Below are 23856 nucleotides of genomic sequence, written 5' to 3'. Positions count from 1 at the left end.
TCTCAACCACAAGGAAAGCAACTAATATAAGAGGAAATGGATGAATTTAGTTTGGATCATGTTAAGTCTTAATGTGAGTCAATAGTGCATCTCTCTCCAGTGAAGCAAGTACCTGAAAACACAAGTCTGGTAGAAGGCATTGCTGAAATGTATAATTAAGAGGCATTTTAAAGAAGTGATATGTTGTTTCCTGTTGAGAAATTGTGGCCACCCAGAAAAAGGCTACAGCTATGGTCCTAAACAAGGAAGAGGACCCCCCCACAAAAAAAATCCCAATTTTTTTCTTTTATGTTAATTTGTTGTCTGCATGAATGTCTGTGCATCTTGTGCACACTTGGTACCTGTAGAGCTCAGTTGGCATCAGATCTTCTGGAACTGGAATTCTGGGTTGTTGTGAAGCACCATGTGGGTGCTGGGAACCAAAGCCAGGTCCTGTGCAAGAGCAACAAGTGCCCTCAACCTCTGAGCCATTCCTCCAGCCCCTTGTTGGATTCCATGCAGCTGGAGTTAGGCCAGGTGTGAGCCTCTGGAAAAGCAAGTGCATGCTCTAATTTACTGAGCCATCTCTCTACCCCCAAAGGGCGCGTTTTTTTAAGATGAGTCAAAAGAGTCAGATGGCGACAAGCATCACATTCCTCCCAAGTGTGCCTGAAGTCTTGGGAAGCAACAGCTACCATGTCTCCTCCCTCAAGGAGAGGACAGAGGTGGGGACAAGGAGGGGTCACTGGAGTAACAAGGGGACAGGGAAAATGTGGTCCTGTGACCCCAGCACTCAGGAGACGGAAGCAGTACTGTGAATTATTCAGGACCAGCCCTGTACCATCACTAGAGCCTGCCACATACACAAACATACCCGAAAGAAACAAAGAAAACAAGAGGAAAGGAAAAGGAGAGGAAAGAAGAACGTGCAAAGGTGTGTGGTTGAAAGCCAGGAGTTCCGAGGTGGGTCTGGGTGCTATGGAGGTGAATGTAGCTGGTGCAGAGCAACAGGAAAGAAAGGCACCTGGGACAAAGGTCCAGAGACAACTATCCCTTTGTTTTCCCCTCTAAAACATGTGTGTGCACATGCCTGTGAAGACACGTAAGGTCATCCTCATTCCTAGGAACAGAGAGCCCTCCAGCTTCCTCCTAACACAGTTCACCAGGAAATACCTGCCTGGCCGCAGAAGCTTCCTCACTCCTCATTGGCTCTTGCCTCTCCTCACTACTCATCCTCAAATGCTGTACTGAGAGGTACATGGGATGCTCTGGAGAAGCACCAAGAAGTGCAAGGGAAAAGGACGACTGATTTAGCAAGCTCTCTCTATCCCTTTATAGTGTGACTTGCCATGTTTTCTACAATATCTCTTTAGATATGGGGTCATGATGCTCACTCAATTAGATAAATCTTCTGTCAGTAAAGAGATGACTTATTTCATTAGTCTGCGGTTATTTTTCAGCTGAACAAACAGTAAGTGCAGGGGGCTCTTTAGATGTGTGATGCTCATGAAAGAGGCTTTCTGGACCAGTAAGTCCAAGCTGTTTACTCTGATACAGAAAAGATAAAGTAGCTGAGCTGCATTATCCCACTTAGGGGTGCATTTGTTCCTGCGGGACAGAGCGGAGCCATTCCTCACGAGCAGATCTCACTGCTCCATGCAGTTAGACACTAGAGATCACACACCATAATACTGTACTCATCATTGTGAACTGCAAAGCCTGCAGATAAATCCAATCACCACGCTGCTAACTGAAGAAATGTGCTTTTTAGGGCAAATAAACTTTCTATTTATAGAAAGTTATTGCATGTGGAAAAATGCTGTATGAACGATAAAATTCCACCCCCCTCTTTCCTCTTCCCTTCCTTTGCCATATGGAGCTGTCTGTTGGCAGGGTTCTCTTTGGGGGGTACAAGAATAGCTGTCTTCCAAAGGCAGCCCTTAAGGCATAGCATGGATCAGAGAAGAAGAGAAGATGAGCACACAACACAGGAGTCAGTGGGGTTCACTCCCCTGCCCTGCAGGCACTAGTGATGACTAATCCTGTGGCTAGAGGAGGTAGTTATGGCCCAGAACCTGCTGATGGCAGTTTTCTGATTATAAGAATTTGGGGAAAAGAAAATTGCTTGGAAACACTTCAAAGGACAAACTAAAAGTCTCTCACTGTGCCTGAAGGGGACTGACTTCTTCACAGAGCTCTGATGATAAGGACTTCCACAATCCAGCTGGCCAACTACTGGTTGCCAGGAAGCACTGTTCAGCCCCACTCCCCATCTTTGGCTCATGCTGTTCTGTCCATCAATAGAGGGCTCCTTCTGGTACTCAATCCCCTGCCTACCAACTTCCAACGTTCAGCGCAGAACTCAGCCTTTCCAAATTACCTCCCTTGACGACTCCAGCTCCCGGCTTCCTTCTCCTTCTGAACATCCATGTCACTTATTGTCCAATTTTTCCTTGCTTCAGATTTATTTCACAAAGCATGATGATCCCAGGACTGTAGGTGGAACTGGACTGCATTATGATACTGAGACTGTTTTGCAGGGTAGACTGGGACCCCATTTGAATAGATGCCAAGTATTAAGTAAAGTCGGGGTACAGAGTCTCCTTTGGACTAAAGAACACACTTAAATATATACCCTCAGGATCCCATGTCTCCTCCTTGGTAGGAAGCTAGCCTCGTGTTCACTGTGGTGTAATGAGGAATAAAGAAAGGCAGAAGGAATGTTCCCCAGGCACTGCGCCTCTGGACATGTTTAAATGTAAGTACCCCACAGATATCAGTCACAGTCAACTCTGAATGTGGCCAGACTATGGAAAGAAAGTGTTTGCTGAAGCCTTCCTTCCACGCTTTCCAAAAGTTTCTTGGTCTCAGCTTCACCATCACGGTGCTGCCATGCCATAAGGAAGCACAGAGGACTCACCTGCCCACACCCTGGATCCCTGCACTTGTTCCAAGAGATGCAGCTGTCCCAAGGACTCCATGAGGACCTAACCAAAGAAGTCTGGCCAGCAAGTTTCCTTACTAGAGAGAGGGTATCTCATTGGTCAGACATGAACAGCAGCTGACCTTGGATTCTTCCGCATCAGCCCTTAACCCTGAGCATGTCTCTGTGCCTAAGGAGATTCCTCATCAATTGAGTCCTTAACCATACACACACCCTTTGCACTCAACTGGTTCCCTCGAGAATAAAGACACAAGTGACCTTAACCAAGACCTGGTCATCATCCACAACCTCTGAAACTAAAGATGCCATTCTTTCCCAGCTCAAATATGTCACCTTGAAGCCCAGATCCACGCCCTGGTCCTGCTCTCTGCAGTTGTCAGCCCTGCCCCTAACCATCTGATGCTTGTATTTCCAGTCACTCACTGATGCCCACTGACTAGAATAACTCAAGACAGCACTGTCAACAGCACAAACAAACCTTATTCTAAGACTGAGTGCCATTCACCCGGGACTCTCCTAAATGTCATCTGATCATGTGTTTGGACAGTCCTCAGAGATTCCTAGGGTGATGTAACTACCAGTTTACTGAAAGTCAAGTTGGCATCATCCTTACCATTCTCTTTGGTATTCCTTCTCATCTTTTATTTTTAATAAAACATTTGGCACCAAAACACACGTTCAAAGTTGGACACCAGAAGAGCAATAGCTATATTAAAAGGCAAGCCTTTTCCTCCTTTCATAACTTAAAAACTTAGACCTCACATAGCTTAGACAGCTCTTCAAAGTTACTAAAATAAATCTTAAGAGTGTTTTATGTTTTGTTTTTGATTCTCTGTCAGCTTGGAAACAGTGATGAGTTTTTGTGCTTCCCGTATCTCCTGGAGACTGACTCTCCAGGGCAAAGAGTTTTTCATAAGCAATAACAAAAAAGGGCAAAACAGCTACTCAGCTTCACAGGCTTCGTGACAGAACCCTCTTCCTGCCCAGTAGCATTTCCTAAGGCCTGTCTTTCTCAAGCAGCCCCTAAAGGGATGCACGGCCTGCTGATCAGGCAGTCCTGTCTTCGGTCTGTGTTCTAGAAGGCTCCATTCTAGCCTTCCTCAGAGTAAAGAAGGCACAAGGACTTCCTTTACCTCATGTACATAGACACTCTCCAGGTACTTGGGACTCTGCTGGCAATGTACCAAGAGCCCAGGCCTCTTTCTCTGGCAACATATTAACACCTTGACATGAGACTCACCCACTGGACAGGCTCAATTACAAGATTCATTTAAACATGCTAGCAATTTTTAGGAAATAGTAATTTGTGGTGATATTGTGTTCCCCAAAATATTGTGCACCCTAATAAACTTATCTGGGGTCAAAGAACAGAGCAGCCACTAGATATAGAGGCCAGAAAATGGTGGCACACATGCCTTTAATCCTAGCATTCCAGAGGCAGAGATTTGTCTACATCTCTGTGAGTTCAAAGCCACAATGGAAATAGCTAGGCATGGTAACAAGAGCCTTTAATGCCAGGTAGTGATGGCAGGAAGCAGAAAGGTATTTAAGGCATGAGGACGAGGAACTAGAGCCTGGTTAAACTTTTAGGCTTTTGAGCAGCAGTTCAGCTGACATTCATTCTGGATGAGGACTCAGAAGCTTCCGGTCTGAGGAAACAGGATCAGCTAAGGGAATTGGTGAGGTGAGGAAGCTGTGGCTTGTTCTGCTTCTCTGATCTTCCAGCATTCACCCCAATACCTGGCATCTGGTTTGATTTTACTAATAAGAACTTTAAAGATTTGTGCTACATGAGCCGGGCGGTGGTGGCGCACGCCTTTAATCCCAGCACTCGGGAGGCAGAGCCAGGCGGATCTCTGTGAGTTCGAGGCCAGCCTGGGCTACCAAGTGAGTTCCAGGAAAGGCGCAAAGCTACACAGAGAAACCCTGTCTCGAAAAAAACCAAAAAAAAAAAAAAAAAAAAAAAAAAAAAAAAAAAAAGATTTGTGCTACAGTAATTTACTTAAAAGTTATTTCTTCTCATAATTTTGAGGATGAAATTTAAGAGACAGGCTGTTGGGACATCCACTTTAACTCACTTTTGAGTCTGGCACTGTGGGTAAGAATAGCCTCCAGCTTTGTTTGGAACCTCAGTTCTAAGGACTGCAGGGGCACAGACACTGTTCTGACAGCTGTTTCAGAAAATATGGGCAGATGTATTTGGAAGTTCAGAACTGAGCAACACCCCATAACTGGATAAAGTACATTTGGAAAAATAATCCTTTAAAGTTCATATGTTAAATCATTTACCCCAGGACTTCAGAATGTTCTCATGTTTGGAGATAGAACTTTCAAAAGTTAGTTAAGTAAAAGTGAAAGCATTAAGGTAGGCTCTGATCCAATCTGACTAGCATCCTTACAAGAAAAGAAACTTTGGACACAGGACATAGTCAAGCCAAAGACAAAACAACATAAAAACCAGGGACAGGACAGGCAGGGAGGCGCACACCATTACTCCCAGCACTTTAAAAGCAGACGCAGGTGGATCTCTGTGAGCCTAAGTTCAGCCTCCCCTACATCGTGAGTTCTGGACCATGCAGAACAGCAAGTGAGACTCTTTTCAAAATCAAAACCCAGAGAGAAGGTGGCCATTGACAAGCTAAGGAATGAGGCCTTGGAAGTCAACCCTGAGAACATTTGATATTGGATTTCTGACTTCCAAATCTGTGGGGGGTGGGGGGTGGGAGGTGGGAAAAGGTCCCACTGTTTTAGCCTCGCAGTCAATTCCAGAAAATGAAGATAATAAATAATTGTGTGCCGACTTGGGTCAGCTTCTGCTTTCCAATGGTTTAGGAAAGAAATCTTCCTGTTTTCAGAAGAGAACTAGCACTAGGCCCGTGGATGAGTTATATAATCCTGTCATGAACTTGGAGTCATACACAAGGCCCTGGAACAGCAGAGATATGCAAGTCCTTTCCATCCTGTAGCGGTTCCTTCACAGTGTGGCTGCCCACTGTGCTATTAAAAGGCTTCAGAAGAATAAAAGCAGGCCAAGGAAATGATTCCTGTTATATAAGGTCCCTTCGCAAGGAGGTCAGGAACTGGCCGTTCACGAGCCTTCTCAGTTCTGGATACTTCAGAGTCTTTGAATTCTGCAGCCTTCCTGCCCCATCTACTTTAGTACCATTTTAGGTAACTGACATATTCCTCTCTGTTCTGCTCACACTTTTTTTTTTGGTTTGATTTCTACAGTGAATTGAAAAAGGGAAAATCACCTGGGAGCTTCCTTCTGATTATAAAAGCTCTCTCTCTCTCTCTCTCTCTCTCTCTCTCTCTCTCTCTCTCTCTCTCTCTCTCTCTCTCTGTGTGTGTGTGTGTGCGCGTGTGCGTGTGCGTGTGCGTGTGCATATGTGTGTGTGTGTGTGTGTGTGTGTGTGTGTTGTGTAGGAAAAAACTATTTGTGAATAGTTTTAGTTCACAACCAGTTGTCATTTCCCTGCTTTTGCAAATCATTGATCAAGGCAGCCAGTCAGCTGCAAAGTTTGACAATTTGTAACTTAGTAACTACAAAGTTAGTGTTATTTCCTTCACCAAGCTTTTCAAGGAAATGGTGAGTACCAGGTTTATCCCTAGGATTCTTTCTTTGGTACCCATTGGCTCTATTCTTGAATTCTAAACTCAGTGATCAGCCCTGGAACTCAAGGGGTATTCCTCACCAAGCCAAAGGAAGCCTTACTTTCAAAACTCAGTCGTTTCCTACGTCACACTCATGGAACAGTAGCAATACCAACGATGATGATTGTGACAGAAGGCAGAACTCACGCTTCTCTGGGCCACTCTTTAGACCACTTTTACATCCAACATGATTAATGACAAGAAGTGTGTGCGTTCTTGTTGTCATTATCCCTTTGTAAAAATGAGAATCCCTTTGTACTGGGGGATGTACAGGTAAAAGATGTACTTTGTCCAACACAACAGCATCATTAGTGGGAGAGTTGGAACCTGTGCCTTAGCATCTGGGCCAGACAGCAATCTAGGATCATAGCTAGTTACCCTGCCCTCACTCAGCTGTGCAGTTTCCATAGACAAACAGAGGTAGGCATACAATCTCAATGATGAATACTCCTCTCTGTGCACACATGCAAATCTTTCAAATGTCCTATTTTGTTCTTAAAGTAAATTGTTTCAATAATATGGTTATTGGAAAGAGCATTGGACCAAAAAATTAAAATATCAAAAATCTGATTTCACAGCCTTCTGACCTAGAGAAATTATTTGTGTACATCAACGAAGTTAAACAAGCATACGGTCAGAAGAAAGGAGGGACATAATTGTCATGTAGAGAGGTGTGGTCAGGAAGACTCAAAATCTGCTGCCTGTCTACCATGCCTCAGAGTTCCATCACAGTTTCCTCTAAGCTCCATGTGAAGGATGAAATATTGTCTTCAAGTCCCTTAGTCCTGAAACTACTCAATGCAGCTTTATTTGGGGAAAAGATCCTTTCAGGTTGTAGTTGTTTGAATGAAAATGCCCCTGTATAGTCTCAGATATCTGAACAATTGGTCCCAGTTGGTGGTGCTATTGGGGTGTGGGGTGGGAGATTGTGGGAACCCGTTTTCAGGTTCCTCGTGGCTTTACCCAGCAGGTCTGCATAGAGAGGATGATTAGGACCATGGGCCTGAGTGCAGGTGTCTGAGATGGTCTGCACTTGGCTGTGTTGGGGGAAGGTCTTTTGCTCCACCCTTTGGTGTCTCTATAAATACCCTGGAGTAGAGACAGTTAGGGCCCATTGGAAAAGGTTCCAGGCTCTCTTGAAGCTATCCTTTATTTTCTATCTGTTTATTTCCACAATCTAAATCCTTCTATCTAATATTTCCTGCTGCTCGCACTCAAGAAAACTCTGGGGAACTGTGAGGTTGGTGGGTAAATGCCCCAGAGGAGATACAGCTTTTCTGGGAAGTATGTCACTGGGGGTAAGCTGGCTCCATTTCCTATTCTTTCTTTCCTTCTTGCTTGCAGTTTAAGATGTAAGCCCTCAGCTCCCTGTTCCTGCCACCATGCTTGCCTACTGCTATGACTCCCCACCATGTTGGACTCTTATCTCTCTGGAACCATAAACCAGAATAAACCCCATCTCCCATTAGTTGCTTTGGTCATGGTATTTCCCACAGCAACAGAAAAGTAACCAATGCACAGATGTATTGGAGTTTCGCAAGACTATAAAATAATTCTAAACTGTCCAGGTGGGCTATAATCCAAAGGCAAATATCCTTAAGAGATACATAGCCGTCTTCCTACATGTAACATAATGAACAGGAAGGTTGGAGTAACACAGACTTTACTACAAAGAGAAAGGGATTCAGAGAGCATTAGAAATCACAAAGTAGGCGATGAGTCAGATAAAAAACAGAGAATCATGTGGGTGATAGGGCAAAGAAAAGCAAAAAGTGAAGTCTCATCCAAATGCAAGCTGGGGTTCCTGTTTAAACATAGACTGGCAGTCCCAACCACAGGACAGGCCCTCAGTTCTACTAAGTCTTGAATTGAAGGTTCTGGCAAAGCAATAACCCCTCTTACACAGTGGGTCAACAGGGGAGGTCCATTTTGTCACTCTGGAGTTCTTGGAAGGCTGAGGCTGGGTGCTTTCTTCAGAGGAAACCTATTGAGGGCTGAGCTTCCCTTCAGGGTCCCATAACTAGAAACAGTCACAAGTCAGACAACCTGAAGATAAATGACATGAAATCAATGTAGAAGATACCCATGAAAGACAGCCTTGACCAGGGAAGGGTCACACAATGACATGTCAAATAGTTCTGGTATCCAGAGGCTGAGATCAGCCAGTTAAGTGTACCATCAGCAGAGCTGCCCTTGATGGCTGAGAACTGAGTCCTTCTCTTGAAGGTAAGTGTGGATAGGCAGTCTAACCCTCAGTTCCTTCCTGAATGCCAAGAGGTTTTGAAAGCTTGAAGTCTGCTGCTCCTGAATAAATCTTAATGCTGTTGGCCTCTCACAGTCCCCCAAACACTTGGGAGACTTAGCGTGGCTAAAACAGAAAGTCTGAACAGGGCATGAGCATGAAAGAACTTGTCTGACCCACAGGTTACAAAGCTAAGTGTTAGCAGGTTCCTAGCTCACGAAAAAGAAAAGCATCTAAAAGGAAGAGAGATGTGGAGACTTCTAACACTTGACAGTCCAGTTCAGCAAAAGCCCAAGTCACAGAAAAGACAGAAGTCTCCAGTGTCAGATGATTCTGTCCACCCAGCAGGGAGGACCCAACAATGTTACCACCCCAACACCTCATTTTTTAATTTTCCAAATTTGTCGTTTGTGCTCACTCCCACCTTACTGATTTTCTTAGTGATATTTTCACTTTTTTTATTTTATAGAACTTTAAAGTTTTATTCTTACTCTTCTTGTACTTGAATTTGATTAGGTAGTTTTTCCTCATTGGGAAATCAGTTTATTATTTTATTTCCTTGCGCTTTTCTATCCATCCTCGTTAACATCCTTGTTATTCTCGTGTGGGGGGGGGTTTGGGGTGTGCTTGTACATATGTGCACACATATGTGTGGAGGCCAGAGGATGGCCCCCAGTGACATTTCTCCATGACACATTTACTTTTGGAGAAAGAACATACCACTAGCCTGAAAGTAGCCAAATAGTCTTAAAGCCCAGGGATCCTCCACCCAGGACTGAAAGTACAAGCATTCAACTTCATATCTGGATTTTTTAAAACAAAGCAAAACGAGATTTCTGGAGGTTCAGCTTAGGTCTTCCTGCTTGCAAGGCAAACACTTTACCCACTGAGCTATTTTCCCCAGACTCTCACCCTTTTTCTTTTTTGTTTGTTTGTTTTTAAGATTATGATTTAATTACATTTCTCCCTTCACTTTCCTCCCTCTGAGCCCTCCTACATACCATACCCATCCATGCTCTCTCTCTCTCTCTCTCTCTCTCTCTCTCTCTCTCTCTCTCTCTCTCTCTCTCTCACACACACACACACACACACACACACACACACACAATCCATGGCCTCTTTATTCATACCTCGCTTCTCATTTGTTTTCCCCTCTACTCGTCCCTTTCTTTATCTCATGCATTTGTCATTTTTAATTTCACCCTAAATATTTTTTGATTTTATACTGTACTAGTTTATTGGGAATTTTTACATCTATGCTCATAGAGGACATTGTTCCTCACAAGAGCCATAAACTGCCTAACAAAAGCCCCAGTACCAGGCATGGAAAACCTTCTGAGTTGTTGGTCAGGAGAGTCTAAGAGAGTCCCCCAACAACACGGGCTATTTCTGTTGCCCTTCTTTGCCTCCCAAAACCTGAAGGTAAGTCAGCCATCCAACCCCCAGCTGTTTATCAATTATGAACAAAAAAGGGGGGAATGTAGGGTAAAAAAGGCCAGGGAAATCACATCCTGGTCCTGAGTCCAGAGCCAAGGAAACACACCCTGCCTCTAACCAACTCAGGACTTGAAATCTAACCAATCCCTGAGCAAGAAAACCAGCCAATCTTTGAGCACAAAACCAACCAATCCCTGAGCACAAAATCCAACCAATCTGTAAGGCTGTTCCAAGCTCAGGAATTGAGATCCTATCAATTCCCACCCTGACAATCTTCATCTTGAAAGTTCTGTCCCCTAAGAAAACCTAAATAAGCCCTGTACCTGTTCAGTTTGGGCCTGCCTTTTTCCACCCTGGCAGAGGCAGCCACTCTCCTGGGTTCCTCTGTCCCCATAAATCTCTCAAGTGAGGTTTGCTGTATAATGACTTTCTATTGCCAGAGCAGTGTGGAGCAGAGCTGTAACAACTTTCACCAGAGCAGAACAGCTGAAGCAGCTTTTACCAGAGCAGAGCAGAACTGCTGCACTTCCATGGGAAACTTTCCCTTAGCAGAGCAGAGCTGTAACAGCTCTCACCAGAGCCTAGAGTGGAGCAGAGCAGAGCTGGAGCAGAGCAGAAATGTACGCTTTGGCTGGAGAAACTCCCTTGCTGGAGCAGAATAGTCACACTCAGGGGAAGCTGAGCAGAGATGTAACACTTCTCTGAGCAGAGCAGAGCTCTAACAGCCTTACTGGGGAACCTCCCCCCTGCCGGAGCAGAGTTGTTACACTTGCATTAGGGAAACCTTTCTCAAAGTAAGAACTGTAACAGTTTGCTGGGGAAACTGTCTCCCATTGGAACAGAGCTCTAACACTTCTGTTGGGATACCTTTTCCTTAAGAACTATAGGTATTTCTTGGCTTTCGACTATTGGGATACCTTTCCCTTAAGAGCTGTAACACTTGCAGGTATTCCCTGGCTTCTGACTACCAGGATACCTTTTCCTTTGGAGCTTTAACACTTGCACCTATCAATAAAGACATCATTCACTTTTGACATGGGACTTAGAGGATTCAAACTGGATCTGTCTTGGAAGCCTCCTCCCTGAGCACTAGTCTTCGTAATACAGAAGGTTCTAAGCAAGCTGCCAAGAGAAAAAGCAACCAGTAGTCCTACCCATCTGTGAATGCTATAAATCACAACCATGACCAGCATGGCAAAACATCCCTAAAGATGCATTAGTGGCACTGATACCTTAGCAGTAACCAATAGCTGTCTAATTGGACTTAAGGCCTCCTTAACAGGAGGGAAATCATGCTTGGGGATCGCCAGGCCATGTATCTTAAAGGAGATCTACTATTGCCTCCTTTCTTAACCACATCACTTCCTATTTAATTCCTTACATGCTCCCAATGCAACTTTACTTATAGTCCAGTAGCAGACCTGAGTGGTCTCTGCAATCCCACTGAGGAAAAAGAAACAAAATTTTAAGGCCTCTAGCCTGGATTATTCAGGTCATTCTACTCAAAACTGGAAAACATTGAGAACCAGTAAGGTCCATCCCCTACAACTTGCCTCACCCAGGTCTGTCTGTAAGAGCTGGTCCACAAAGTCTGGGCACAGTTTTTCCAGGCCCTGGTGAATCTCAGTTAGTGACAATGTGTTTTAGTCTCTTCTTTTCACTTTGGTTGACAATTCTCTCCATGGCCTTAAACTTGGAATAATGATGCTAACTAAAAGAAATAAGAATAGAAATTTAAAGGATGTTACATCAGTTTCCTCCAAATCCAGGAGATAACTAGGAAATGTTTTGAAAATATATAGTTTAAAAAAAATGGATAGCCAAGAAAAATGCATGTACTCTTAGGCAGATATTACTTTCTAAATTAAACCAAAAGGCTATAAATAACTTACAGCAAGCAATGAGCCTAAAGAGTTTGACAACAAAGAGATGCTCAAGGCCAGAAGGGTTTACTGCCAGGTTCTACCATATATTTAAAGAGCAACAGTGCTCTTCAAACTGTTCTACAGAGTGGAAACTACCAAACTCAGTCTATGAAATCAGTGTTACTCTGATATTGAAACCATATAAAGACATACAGAAATTAAGTAAATAAATAAATAAATAAATAAATAAATAGAACTATCTACCTATTTCCCCAATTGGCTTCAATGAAAATTTTTTCAATAAAGTACAAGTTGAATTCAACACACACACACACACACACACACACACGCACGCACGCACGCACGCACACGCACATATAAATAAATAAATAAATAAATAAATAAATAAATAAATAAATAAATGTAAATTTAAATAAAATAAAGCAATTAGGGGCTACATGGCTCAGTGATTAAAGCACACTTTGTTGTTCTCCCAAAGGACCCAGGACACATAGAGCAGCTCGCAACTGCCTGTAACTCTAGTTCCAGAAAATTTTTGGTGCTGAATGCACATAGCACACATGCATACATGCAGGCTAAACATTCACACACAAAATAAAAGTAAACAAAAAATCTTAAAGTAATATTGGAGGCATCACATTTTATAGTTTCAAATTACGGTACAGAGACATGGTTACAAAAGCAGCATGGAACTGGCCCAAGATCAGACATGTAGCCCTCCAGGACAGAATAGACAACCCAGAAATAAACCCATAGAGTTACAGTTGCTCCAACAAATGAGGCCAGGAAAGTTGGATATCTAAATACAGAAGAGTGAAACTAAATATTCTTCTCACTCTTCACAAAAATCAATTTAAAATGGATCCAAGACCTTAATATAAGACCCAAACCATGAACTGCTAGAGTATAAATGGGGAAAAACATGTCAAGACATTGGCAGAAGCTAAAACTTTCTATAAAGAACTCATATAGTTTCATACAATTCCACTGGTCAGTTCTTGGTGTTATTTCCTCAAGCTATCTGGGGTGAGGAACGGGACCAGTGTGGGGAGTATAAAGCGGGATTCATGAAGGTGCAAGTACATGATACATGTGTATGCAATATGGAATGTCATAATGAAATCCATTATTTTGTGTGGTGACTAAAAGAAGTTAAAGGAGATGCGCAGAACAGAGGAAGCCACGTGACCATGAGGAAGAGGTTTGGGCGACACAATCTCAAGCAGAGGAGTGCTCTCTACCTTCAGAAGTTAGAAGAGGCAAGTAATGGAATCTTCCCTGGGGTTCTGGATGGAGCACAATCATGACAGTACTCTTATTTTAGACTCTGTCTTCTCACAGAGTCAGAGGATGAATTTTTAGCGTTTTTGGTTTTTGGGTTTTTTTGTTTGTTTGTTTTTGTTTTATTTTGCCAACTGGTCTGCTATAACCTGTTACTCAGGCACAAAAAGTAATGCAACCAATATTAGAAGACCGATTATGGCTGGATGTGTTGGCACGTGTTGCAACCCTACCTCTAGAAAGACTGAGACAGGAGAATCATGATTTCAAAGCCAGATTGGGCCACTTAGTGAGATCCTGTCATGGGAAGGATGGAAAGAAGGGAGGGATGGAAAGAAAGAGTAAGAAATAACCAAGCACAAATAGTTTGGCTGGTGGCACATCCAGTTGTGCCTAATAGACACATGCTTTTCCAGAAAGTACTGAGGGAGTTATTCTTCTTGCTTATCCCCCCAAAAAAGTAAAATGGGGATCATAGCTCTCATGATGTGAGATGCTGCTGCTGAAGATGAGGACAATGATGATGATGATGATGATGATAAAAAAGCTGATGATTTTGATCACACAGCATTGAAGTCAAGGCATGGTTGGAATATCCCCTGAACAGCATTTCCGGATCTCAAAAGTCATCATGGAGTACATAGTAACCAAATATAGCCAAAATGCTTGGAGATGTAGAAGATCAAGATGGTCCTCAGTGTTCATAATGAGTATTAATCACTACTGCACTGGAAGAACAATGCAGAGAGATTTCCATTTGGACTTGAAACATGGAGTACTCCTACTGTGTTAGGTAGAGTGTCGGCGTGTTTGGAGTGTTGTTTAATGCAGGGAAGTTTCTCGTTATTTTTCTTTCAACTTTCTCAAAATGAGGCCAAGAAAAAGGCAGGAACTAAATGGACAGGGCTTTTTCAGGCAGCACAATCTAACCAAAGTCTGCGTTTCAAGGCCCACTAGATCCACAGCCATGAGCTACTTCAGATGATATTATCAGCCATGCGTCAAGCCAGCTCTCTGGAAATTTCCATTATCTATAGCACATTTCCATTTGCACTTCGAATGTTTTTTTAAAACCTAGATTTAGACCTTCTTAAGCATTTAAATCTGAATCAATATTGACAGAGCCAAATTTGCCTAGTTTTCTCTTCACGAGGATTCTCTGAAATATGTATCTGAATTTTTCTTTCCTTCAGATGCTGATACATGAAATAATGAAAAGTGAATGTGGAAATAAGCGAAGCAGAAATACTCAGTCGACTTTTTATCAAGACTTTGAAAAGAAATGTGAAAAGAAAGAGGGAGGAAATGTTAAACACAATGACTAAACAATCCTTCCTGTGGAAGAAAAGAGTTGGAGACAAAAAGAGAAAATGGTAATTCTCTAGATGAAACACTGGAAACAAAGGTTTGAAACAATGTGCATGACAGCCTTTGCCCAGAAGTCCATGCATAAGCATGCATCAGGTGTGGGAAACCACAGGGTGACAGGAGAGACAGACAGCCCCACCCCAATGCTGATCCAGCATTTTCCAGGAAGATGCATGGCCATCTTTGTCAAGAACCTGTAGAGGTAACATCCACAGACTCGGAGAAATGAGGCTCCCGCTTCAGTGGCATGAGGAGACTACACCCCAGCCAAGGGAAGCGCTGGTGAAAAGATGAATGATCATAGTGCTTTAACTGTCCACCACATCAACTGTGCTTCATCCACAATTAAATGCATGTCAGCTCTTGGCCTTTGCATTCTGAACTACTTAGGTGTGACATGTCAGTGTCTGCAACATATTGCAAATGCTGTCTTAGAAAAGAACCAAATGCACAAAAGATCTTTGAGAAAGAGAGGGAAAAAATGAGCAGCAGCTGATGAATCTAGATAATGGTACATGCATATGCACAATCAATGCAAATTTTTCATGGGAGTTACATATTTCAAAACAAATGTGAAGAAAGGAAAAGACGAAACACTAACCTGAAGCTGCCAGATCAAGTCCTCAATACAGCTCCAGCTTATAAATTAATATTTTTGATTCATATGGTGGTTTGGGTTTAATTAATTTTGTATTTAAAAGCCAAGAGCCTTCACATAAAACTACAATTTCAAGGTTGTGTTGAAATATTGGATCTCCCTTTCCTCAAGGTAACCAGTGGCTGAAGGCAGATCCCCACCATCCCTGTGCACAGGGCAGGAACTCAGTGGTACTCACTTGCGGCACCTTACTGAACCCTCATAATTTGATGTGTGGCCCCTAAGTAAACATGAGATTGAAGGAAAAGAAATGATGAAGACCACTGGTGAAAGTAAAAGGAAAGTTAAACCCAAGAACACTGAAAAGTCCGAACAGGAAGGAAAGGCCTTTTGCTAGCTCCCACTGATTAAACCAAAAGGCTGAATGAAACAGTGATGGAGACATGGCCAGGTCAGTGCTTGTCATGTGTTTAGCTGGGATTCTTCGGAAGGTAGTCTTACTTGTTTCTACTCGTTTCATAAGGCATGAGTTTCCATAAGTATGAACATTCTACAAATACATTTTATTGAGTGAGTGGAGGAACAAAGTGGCTACTATATGCCCCTTAAGGAGGTACCTACCAGTCACTTAGTTGAGAAGGGCAATAGGCAAGGTAATGAAAACTGGCTGGAATCTAGAACAACAGTGCCTTAATTACTTTTCTATTGCTGTGATAAAACATCAGGACCAAGGAAACTTGTACAAGAAGGAGGTTATTGTTCTTGTGGTTCCAGAGGGTCAGAGTCTAAGTTGGCAGCATGAAAGCTTGTCAGGGAAGAGCAGAAAACTCACATCCTCAACTGTAAGCAGAAGGCAGGGAACACAACAGGTATAGCACGGGTCTTTTGAAACCTCAAGCTTGCCCCCAGTGGCTCACTTCCTCCAACAAGGTCACACATCCTGATCCTTCCCAAACAGTTCTGCTGACTGGATCAAGTATTCAAACATGAGTCTATGGGGCCCATTCTCATTCAAACTGCCACAAATAGTAATGATTGTACAATAGAATTATAAGGGTAACTAATACTAATTGAGAACCTGTTCTCAAGAATTACCCTGAGCACTTGTTTTATCTCATTTAGTCTTCATATAGGCAGAGGAGATGGGCTCAAATATGATCATCTTTTTTCAATGAAGGGACATAGTGCCTTCTAAGTAGAAGTTGTCTGAATTCAGAGTTTGCCTTCACAACACCCCATACATGCTCAGAACCAACAGTTGCTGTGCCTATATGGCAGGCCAGCTTGCATTCTAAGCACTCCACATATATTATCCCCCTTAGCCCTCATGGCAAACACAAGTTGAGTGGCATCAAACAAAGACAGGATTGTTTGCATCTGGGAACTGAAGGCCTAGAGCTTTACACTGTAAGCAAATGAAAAAGGATGTCTCTAAAGTGTGTTTCCTATAGTCTCCTCTGACGTCAACACACCGATTTCATGTAAATGATTTCAGTTTTGTCCTTAATATTCACATATGTTTTAACAAACATCAATTGTCATTTTTTCTTATCTGGCTATAGGCCAAGATATGTGATTTTTATATGCTACTCAGACATATGATATATTTACAGTATTGCTTTTATGAGCGCTAGATTCTCACTTCCAGAATTGTTTTAATCTCATACGTTTCCTCAGAAGACAGGAATAAACAGCCCTATAAAACATGATGGTTTAGCACATCATACAGTTAAAAGAGGTTCAGGCTACTTAGAGTAATTAGACTATAAAGGAGGAAACAGACCATATGTATATTTGTTATATCCATAAAATGTAACACATGGAAATAAATTCTGACAGTAATGGTGAAAATATACGTGTGTCACATGTCAGCATGTAGTCCTGGAGTTCATGGCCTGTCTGGGTTTGTCAAGTTGCTTCTGTTTTGGACCTGGGAGGGTCAAATCAGCACAGTAAATGCTAGATTTGGTTAGGGTTTATCAAACGAACTCAGTGCTAGTTGTCACCCCTTCCTTCTTTTCCTTTTGGGTTGACCTCCTTCCCCCTCCCTAGTTGAAGCCCGCATGAACAGGTTTCTGTTTCTTGCTTCATGTCGCCTGTATCCTGGTATCTCCCCTCAGCCCTACCTCCAATAGGATCCCTTTTAAACCCTCCTCCCCACCACCACCATTTCTGCAGTTACTCTATGTTAGATACATCTGAAGATTTGGAGCTAGGAACTGCAGATGAGAGCTATCATGCTTCAGTTGTCTTTCTGGGTGTAGGTTACTCATTCAGTTTAATCTTTTCTAGGTACATCCATTTACTTGAAAATTTCATGATTTGATTTTCCTTCACAGCTGAATAGTATTCTACAGTGTATATGGACTCCATTTTCATTACCCATGTATCAGTTGAGTAACATTCCAGTTGTTTCCATTCCCTGCCTGTTGTGAGCAGGGCAGCAAGAAACATGCAATGAACAGTAATAAGCAATGGGTAAGTATCTGTGGAGTAGAATGCCCATTCCTTCGGGCATATGCTAAGGAATGGTATAGCTGGGTCATATGGTAGATTTAGCTTTAGTTTATTTGAAGGTTCTCCATACTGATTTCCAGAGTGACTGCACCAATCTCTATTCTCACCAATAGTGAATGAGAGTTCTTTTTGCCACAACCTCAGTAGCATCTGTTGTCAGTTGAAATCCTTGACCATATCCAATTCCAAAGTTGTTTTAATTTGCATTTCCCTAATTACAATGAATGATGAGTACTTTTTGAGGTATTTCTTAGCCATTTTTATTGCTTCTATTGAGGAATCTCTGTTGTGGGGTATTTTGATCACACTCTGACCCTCCCCAGACTACCAATAAAGTTTACCTTGAATCAGAGGGTGGAGCTAGCTACTACCTAACCAAAATTAGCCATAGAGATTTTGGAGGACCCAGGAAATATAGAGAAGCACAGGAAGTAGTGGAGGGCGGGGCTTAGAGATTCTCTGCCCTTTTGGATCAAGGAAGGAGAAAGAGAGGTCACTGGTGGCTTCTCCACTATTTTTCTGACAATCAGGTATTTACCCCAATATCTGACTCCCAAATTTTTATTGATGAAGGAATAATTAGATAAATGCGTCAACTTTCTATTTAAACCCCTTGCCCAGTTTTAGATTGTATCAATTGTTTGCTTGACTAATTGATATTTTTAGTTCTTTGTGTATTCAGGATGTCAGTTCTCTGTCTCATATAGAGCTGGCAAAGATTCTCTCCTATTCTATGAGTTTTTTCTTCATTTGATTGATTGTTTCCTTAGATGTACCTAAGAAGTATTTTAGTTTTATTGGGTCCTACTTTTCAGCCTTAATCCTTGGACAAATGGAGTTCTGTTCAGAAAGTCCTTTCCTTTACCTATATCTTGTAAAATGTTGCTTATGTTTTCTCTGAGAAATTTTAGCATTTCAGGTTTCAAATTGAGGTTTTTGATCCACTTGGAGCTAATATTTTTGTGCATGTCAATTCATTCTTCTGTATGTAGGCACCCAATTTTCCCAGCATTATTTGTTGAAATACTATCTTTTCCCCAAGGTATGTTTTTTGCCTCTTTATCAAATATTGGATGGCTGTATTTATGAGTATTCATATTTGTGCCCTCTATTTTATCTCATTGGTTTACATGTCTGTTTTTGTGACAGTACTATAGTGTTTATATTACTATAGCTCTATAACATATTTGATGCCCAGAATGGCATTACTACCTCTAGTAATATTCTTTTTGCTCAGGATTATTTTGGCTATACAGGTTGGTTGGTTTTTTCAATATGAATTTTAGGTTATTTTTCTAATTCCATGAAGAACATTGTGAGTATTCTGATTAGGATTGTATTGATTCTGTACATTTATTTTAGTAGGATAGTCATTTTCACAATATTAATTCTACCAATCTCTGAGCATGGGATGTATTTCAATTTTCTAGCATCTTTCTCAATCTCTTTTTATCAGAGATTAAAAGTTTTCATTGTAGAGCTTTTTCACCTACTTGGCTATGTTTACTCTGAGATACTTTATTGTCTCTGATACTGTTTTACATAGGAGTTTATCCATGATTTCTTTCTCAGTATGGTTGTTGTTAGTGTATAAAAAGGCTACTAATTGAAATTGTTGATTCTTTCCAGGAATGGAAACAACCTGAATGCTCTTCAACTGATGCATGCAAAATGAAAATGCAGTGCATATACACAGTGGAATACTCTTCAGCTAAATCTTGGGAATCTCTTATGTATAATATCATTTCATCAGCAAATAGGAATAATCTGACTTCTTTTCCTAATTTTTCACTTCTAGGCTCCCCCACTCCGCATTTTGATTGGTTATGTTTTTCTTCAGTGATCTCATCTGTTGCAATAGAAGGTTTCTTTAATGGGCTTGAGAATTACACTGACCTGTAGGTATAAGGAAAATGTGTATAGATTGGTGTTTGGGATGATGCTGACTTAGTAAATTAGTGGTTGTAGATTCTCCTCAAATAACTCTGACTTCATTAGCACTGAGCAATTGGCTAGGTTTCCAGTACCAGGCATGGTCTTCTCGTTACAGGGGCCTTGAGTCCAATTAAAGAGCTGTTGGTTACCACCAATGGATGCTTGCCACCCCTGCACCCTTATGGTTATTCATGCCATAATTCATTGATGTGGTACCATGAAATCATTTATCATGAAAGCATGTTGGATTATTTCAAAGATGTTTCCCCATATCTATTGAGATGGCGATGCTATTTTTCTGTTTATATGATTTATTACAATCATTGACTTACATGTGTTGAAACAACTCTGTATTTTCAGGAAAAAGCCAACTTGATCATGGTGGATAACCTTGTTGATATGTACCTGTATTCGGTTTGCTGCTATTTCTTTTTTTTTCTTCTTCTGTGTAATATTCATCTTTATGTGGCTTATTTTTTATATTAATTTTATTATCTCTTTAAAGAATTTATTTTTTAAAACTATGTATTTGTTTATATAACTGTATATATCACCTTTTTTGTCTCTTTCAAGCCTACGTATATTTTACACACATTATTACATCTGAATCTATCTTATTGTGAACCTATTGCTTTAAACTGCAGCATTTGTAAGACTGAAACAGTGCTATGGCTGCTGGCTCCGCCCACCTCAACTTCCCAACATGGCGGTGGTATGTTTACCACCAGCTCTGGGAGCTATCATGGGTCTATGCTTTTATCCAAGCAGTGTGTAGCCCAGAAACCTCTTTTTTTGTTTTGTACTAGCAAAGGCTAAATCCACCATGCAGCTTAATGCCACTTGCAGAGGCCTCATTCCTGCCATACTGCAGGTCGAGTGCGCATGCCAGGAACCCACAAGTAGCTCAAACCAGCAGCTGCCGCTCATTTGAGAGAGACAATTAGGAAGCTGCTTTTAGCTCCGTTTTAGAATCTTTTCTCAGGTTTTAGGTGGAAACTCTTGCCAACTTCTTGGGCGCCATTTGTAGCTAGAGTTTTCCTGCCTTGCCCACAGTCAGGACAAATCTTTGTCACCTGCCAGTCCCACAGCTGCTCATACCCAACCAAGTAAACACAGAGACTTATATTGCTTACAAACTGTATGGTTGTGGCAGGTTTCTTGCTAACTGTTCTTTTTTTTTTTTTTTTTTTTTTTTTACAATACCATTCAGTTCTGCATATCAGCCACGGGTTCCCCTATTCTCCCCCCTCCCACCCCCTCCCCTTACCCCCAGCCCACCCTCCATTCCCACCTCCTCCAGGGCAAATCCTCCCCCGAGGACTGCGATCAACCTGGTAGACTCAGTCCAGGCAGGTCCAGTCCCTTCCTCTCAGACTGGGTTTGCTGCTATTTCATCAGAGACTTTTGCATATATGCTCAGAGGAGATATAAGTTTGTGGTTTGGTTTTCTGTTCCTTTCTTTTTGATGTAATGTCATTACCTGGTTTGGTATTTGAGTAGCACTGGCTTCATAGAATGAGTTTGGGAGTACTCCTTCTACTTCTATTTTTCTGAATAAACTTAGAAGTATTGGTTGTAGTTCTTTCTTGAATTCTGATGTGACTATATCTGGGCCTAGACTTTTGTAGTTGGAAGGTTTTTTATTACTGTTTCAATCTCTTACATTGTTACTGGTCTGTTGATGTTCGTGGTTCAAATTTGTTTATGTTCTTATGTTGTTGGTTTAAATTTGGTAGTTTGGATGAATCAAGAAATCCATCAATTTCTTTAGATTTTCCAACTTAATGAAGTACATGATTAAAAGTATTCCCTCATAATATTCTGTAATTCTTTGATGTCTGTTGTTGTTTCTCTGTTCATTCCTCATTCTGTTAATTTGGTTCATTTGGATTTTTTGCTGTTGGTTTGTTTTGTTTTTGATTAGATGGCCAAAGGTCTATGAATCTTGTTTATCTTCTCAAATAATCAGCTCACAGATTTATTGTTTGAATTGTTTTCTTTTTTTCTATTTCAATAATTTCTGCTTTGACTTTTTTCTTTCTTTCTTTCTTTCTTTCTTTCTTTCTTTCTTTCTTTCTTTCTTTCTTTCTTTCTGCCATCTATTAGGTTTGGGTTTGATTTGCTCTTGTTTTTTTTCCAAATTCTTGAGTTGCATCAATAAATCATTTATTTGTGCTCTCTTATCTTTTAATGTAGGTATTCAGGGTTATAAACTTCTTTGAGTGGCTTTTAATATGTTCCAGAGATTTTATTGTCTTGTGATTTTATTTATATTTAGCTACAGGAATATTTGGGCTTCTTTTTTTATTTTTTTGACCCATTAATCATTCAGTAATGATTTATTTAATCTTCATGAGTTCATATACTCACTAGATTTATGTTTACTGTTGATTTTACATTCTATTGCATAATGGTTCATTAGAACACATGAAATTATTTCAATTGTTCCATATGTTTTAGGGTTTGTTTTGTCCCAGCATGTGGTCTATTTTAGAGAAGCTTCCATGTGCTCCTCAGTGGAATATATATTCTTTGGCATTTGTGTGGAATGTCCTGTAGATATCTCTTAGGTCCATTTGATGTAATGTGTAATTTGATTCTGAAGTTTCTCTGTTTTTTTTTCCCCCAGATGATCTATCTTTTGGAGAAACCAGGGTGTTGAAATTGCCTGCTATTATTGGGTTTGTGTTCATCTGTAATTTTAATTCCATTAGTATGTTTTGTAAAAAAGTTGGAGCACCAGAGTTTGGTGCATATATACCTAGTATTGTGGTATTTTCCTGATTAATTGATCCCTTGATTAGACTGAAGTACTCTTTTAATTAGTTTTGTTCTAAAGTCTACTTTGTCAGATATTATGATGGCCATGCCTACTTGCTTGTTGATTCCACTTGTTTGGAATACTTTTTCTCATCCTTTCACTTGAAGATGGTACTTATCTTTAAAGTAGAATTTCTTAGAGACAAGGTGAATTTTGTGTCTTAATCTATTCAGATGTCCTGTGTCTTTTGATTGGAGAATTGAAGCCATTAATATTTAGCATTGTTATTAAAAAGTCTGTGTAGTTAATTAAATTATAGCTTCATTTATTTCCTTTCTAGTCTCTTAACTGTTCTTAAATTTCTCTTAGTTTGAAGTAGTCCTTCCAGAATTCTGTTTAGGGTTTTGTTTTTGCACATGAAAATTTTTAAGATATTTGTATCATGAAATTTTTTCTTTCAAAAAATGAAAGAAAGAAACACTTTCTTTCTCCATCAAATATGGCACAGAATCTTTGCTGAGTACAGTAAGTAGTCTAGGTTGGCAATTGTGATTTGGAGCTCATTGCTCTGGGCTCTTCTGGTTTTCAAATTTCCATTGAAATCACCTCTTATTTTAGTGGGATTTTCTTCATATGTGATTTGTATTTTCATTCTTAAAGCTATCATTTCTCTATACATTTGGTGTTTTAACTATAATATGCCATGGGTTGTTTCTTTTCTGATCTTGAACATTTGGGGTTTTGTGTGATTCTTATTTCAGGGTATGTCTTTCCTTAGTTTGGGGAAGTTTTCTTCTCTCATCTTATTAAAGATCTCGTTTATGCCATTGACCTTGGATTTCCCACCCTTATCTATGCTTATAATACAAATATTTGTTCTTTTAATGGTGTCCCACATTTCCTACATGTTCCTTTCCTATGCTTTTTTTTTTAAATATTTTTTGCTTAGTTGGTCTAGCTCCTCTATTTTATCTTTGATTCCTGATAATCTGTCTTCTGCTTGATTCATTTTCCTGATCAGGTTTTCCCTTGAGTTTTCATATTGGGACATTGAGCTTTTCAACTCCATCTCCATTTCAGCTTGTGTTCTCTTCCATGTTTATATCTCCTTATTGAATTAAGTTTCAAATCCGTTGTCTTCATCATTCATTCAGCTGTGTATTATTTGTATTTCTTGGGCATCACTCCAGTATTTATTGTTATGTTCTCAGAGTTCAATGAAGTGTTTGTTTGTGTCTTCTTCAATTCTTGGAT

Source organism: Peromyscus maniculatus, chromosome 4 (assembly GCF_049852395.1).
Source record: "Peromyscus maniculatus bairdii isolate BWxNUB_F1_BW_parent chromosome 4, HU_Pman_BW_mat_3.1, whole genome shotgun sequence".
NCBI classification, from domain to species: domain Eukaryota; kingdom Metazoa; phylum Chordata; class Mammalia; order Rodentia; family Cricetidae; genus Peromyscus; species Peromyscus maniculatus.
The sequence above is the reverse complement of the archived record's forward strand: the minus strand, read 5'-3'. Positions refer to the sequence as shown.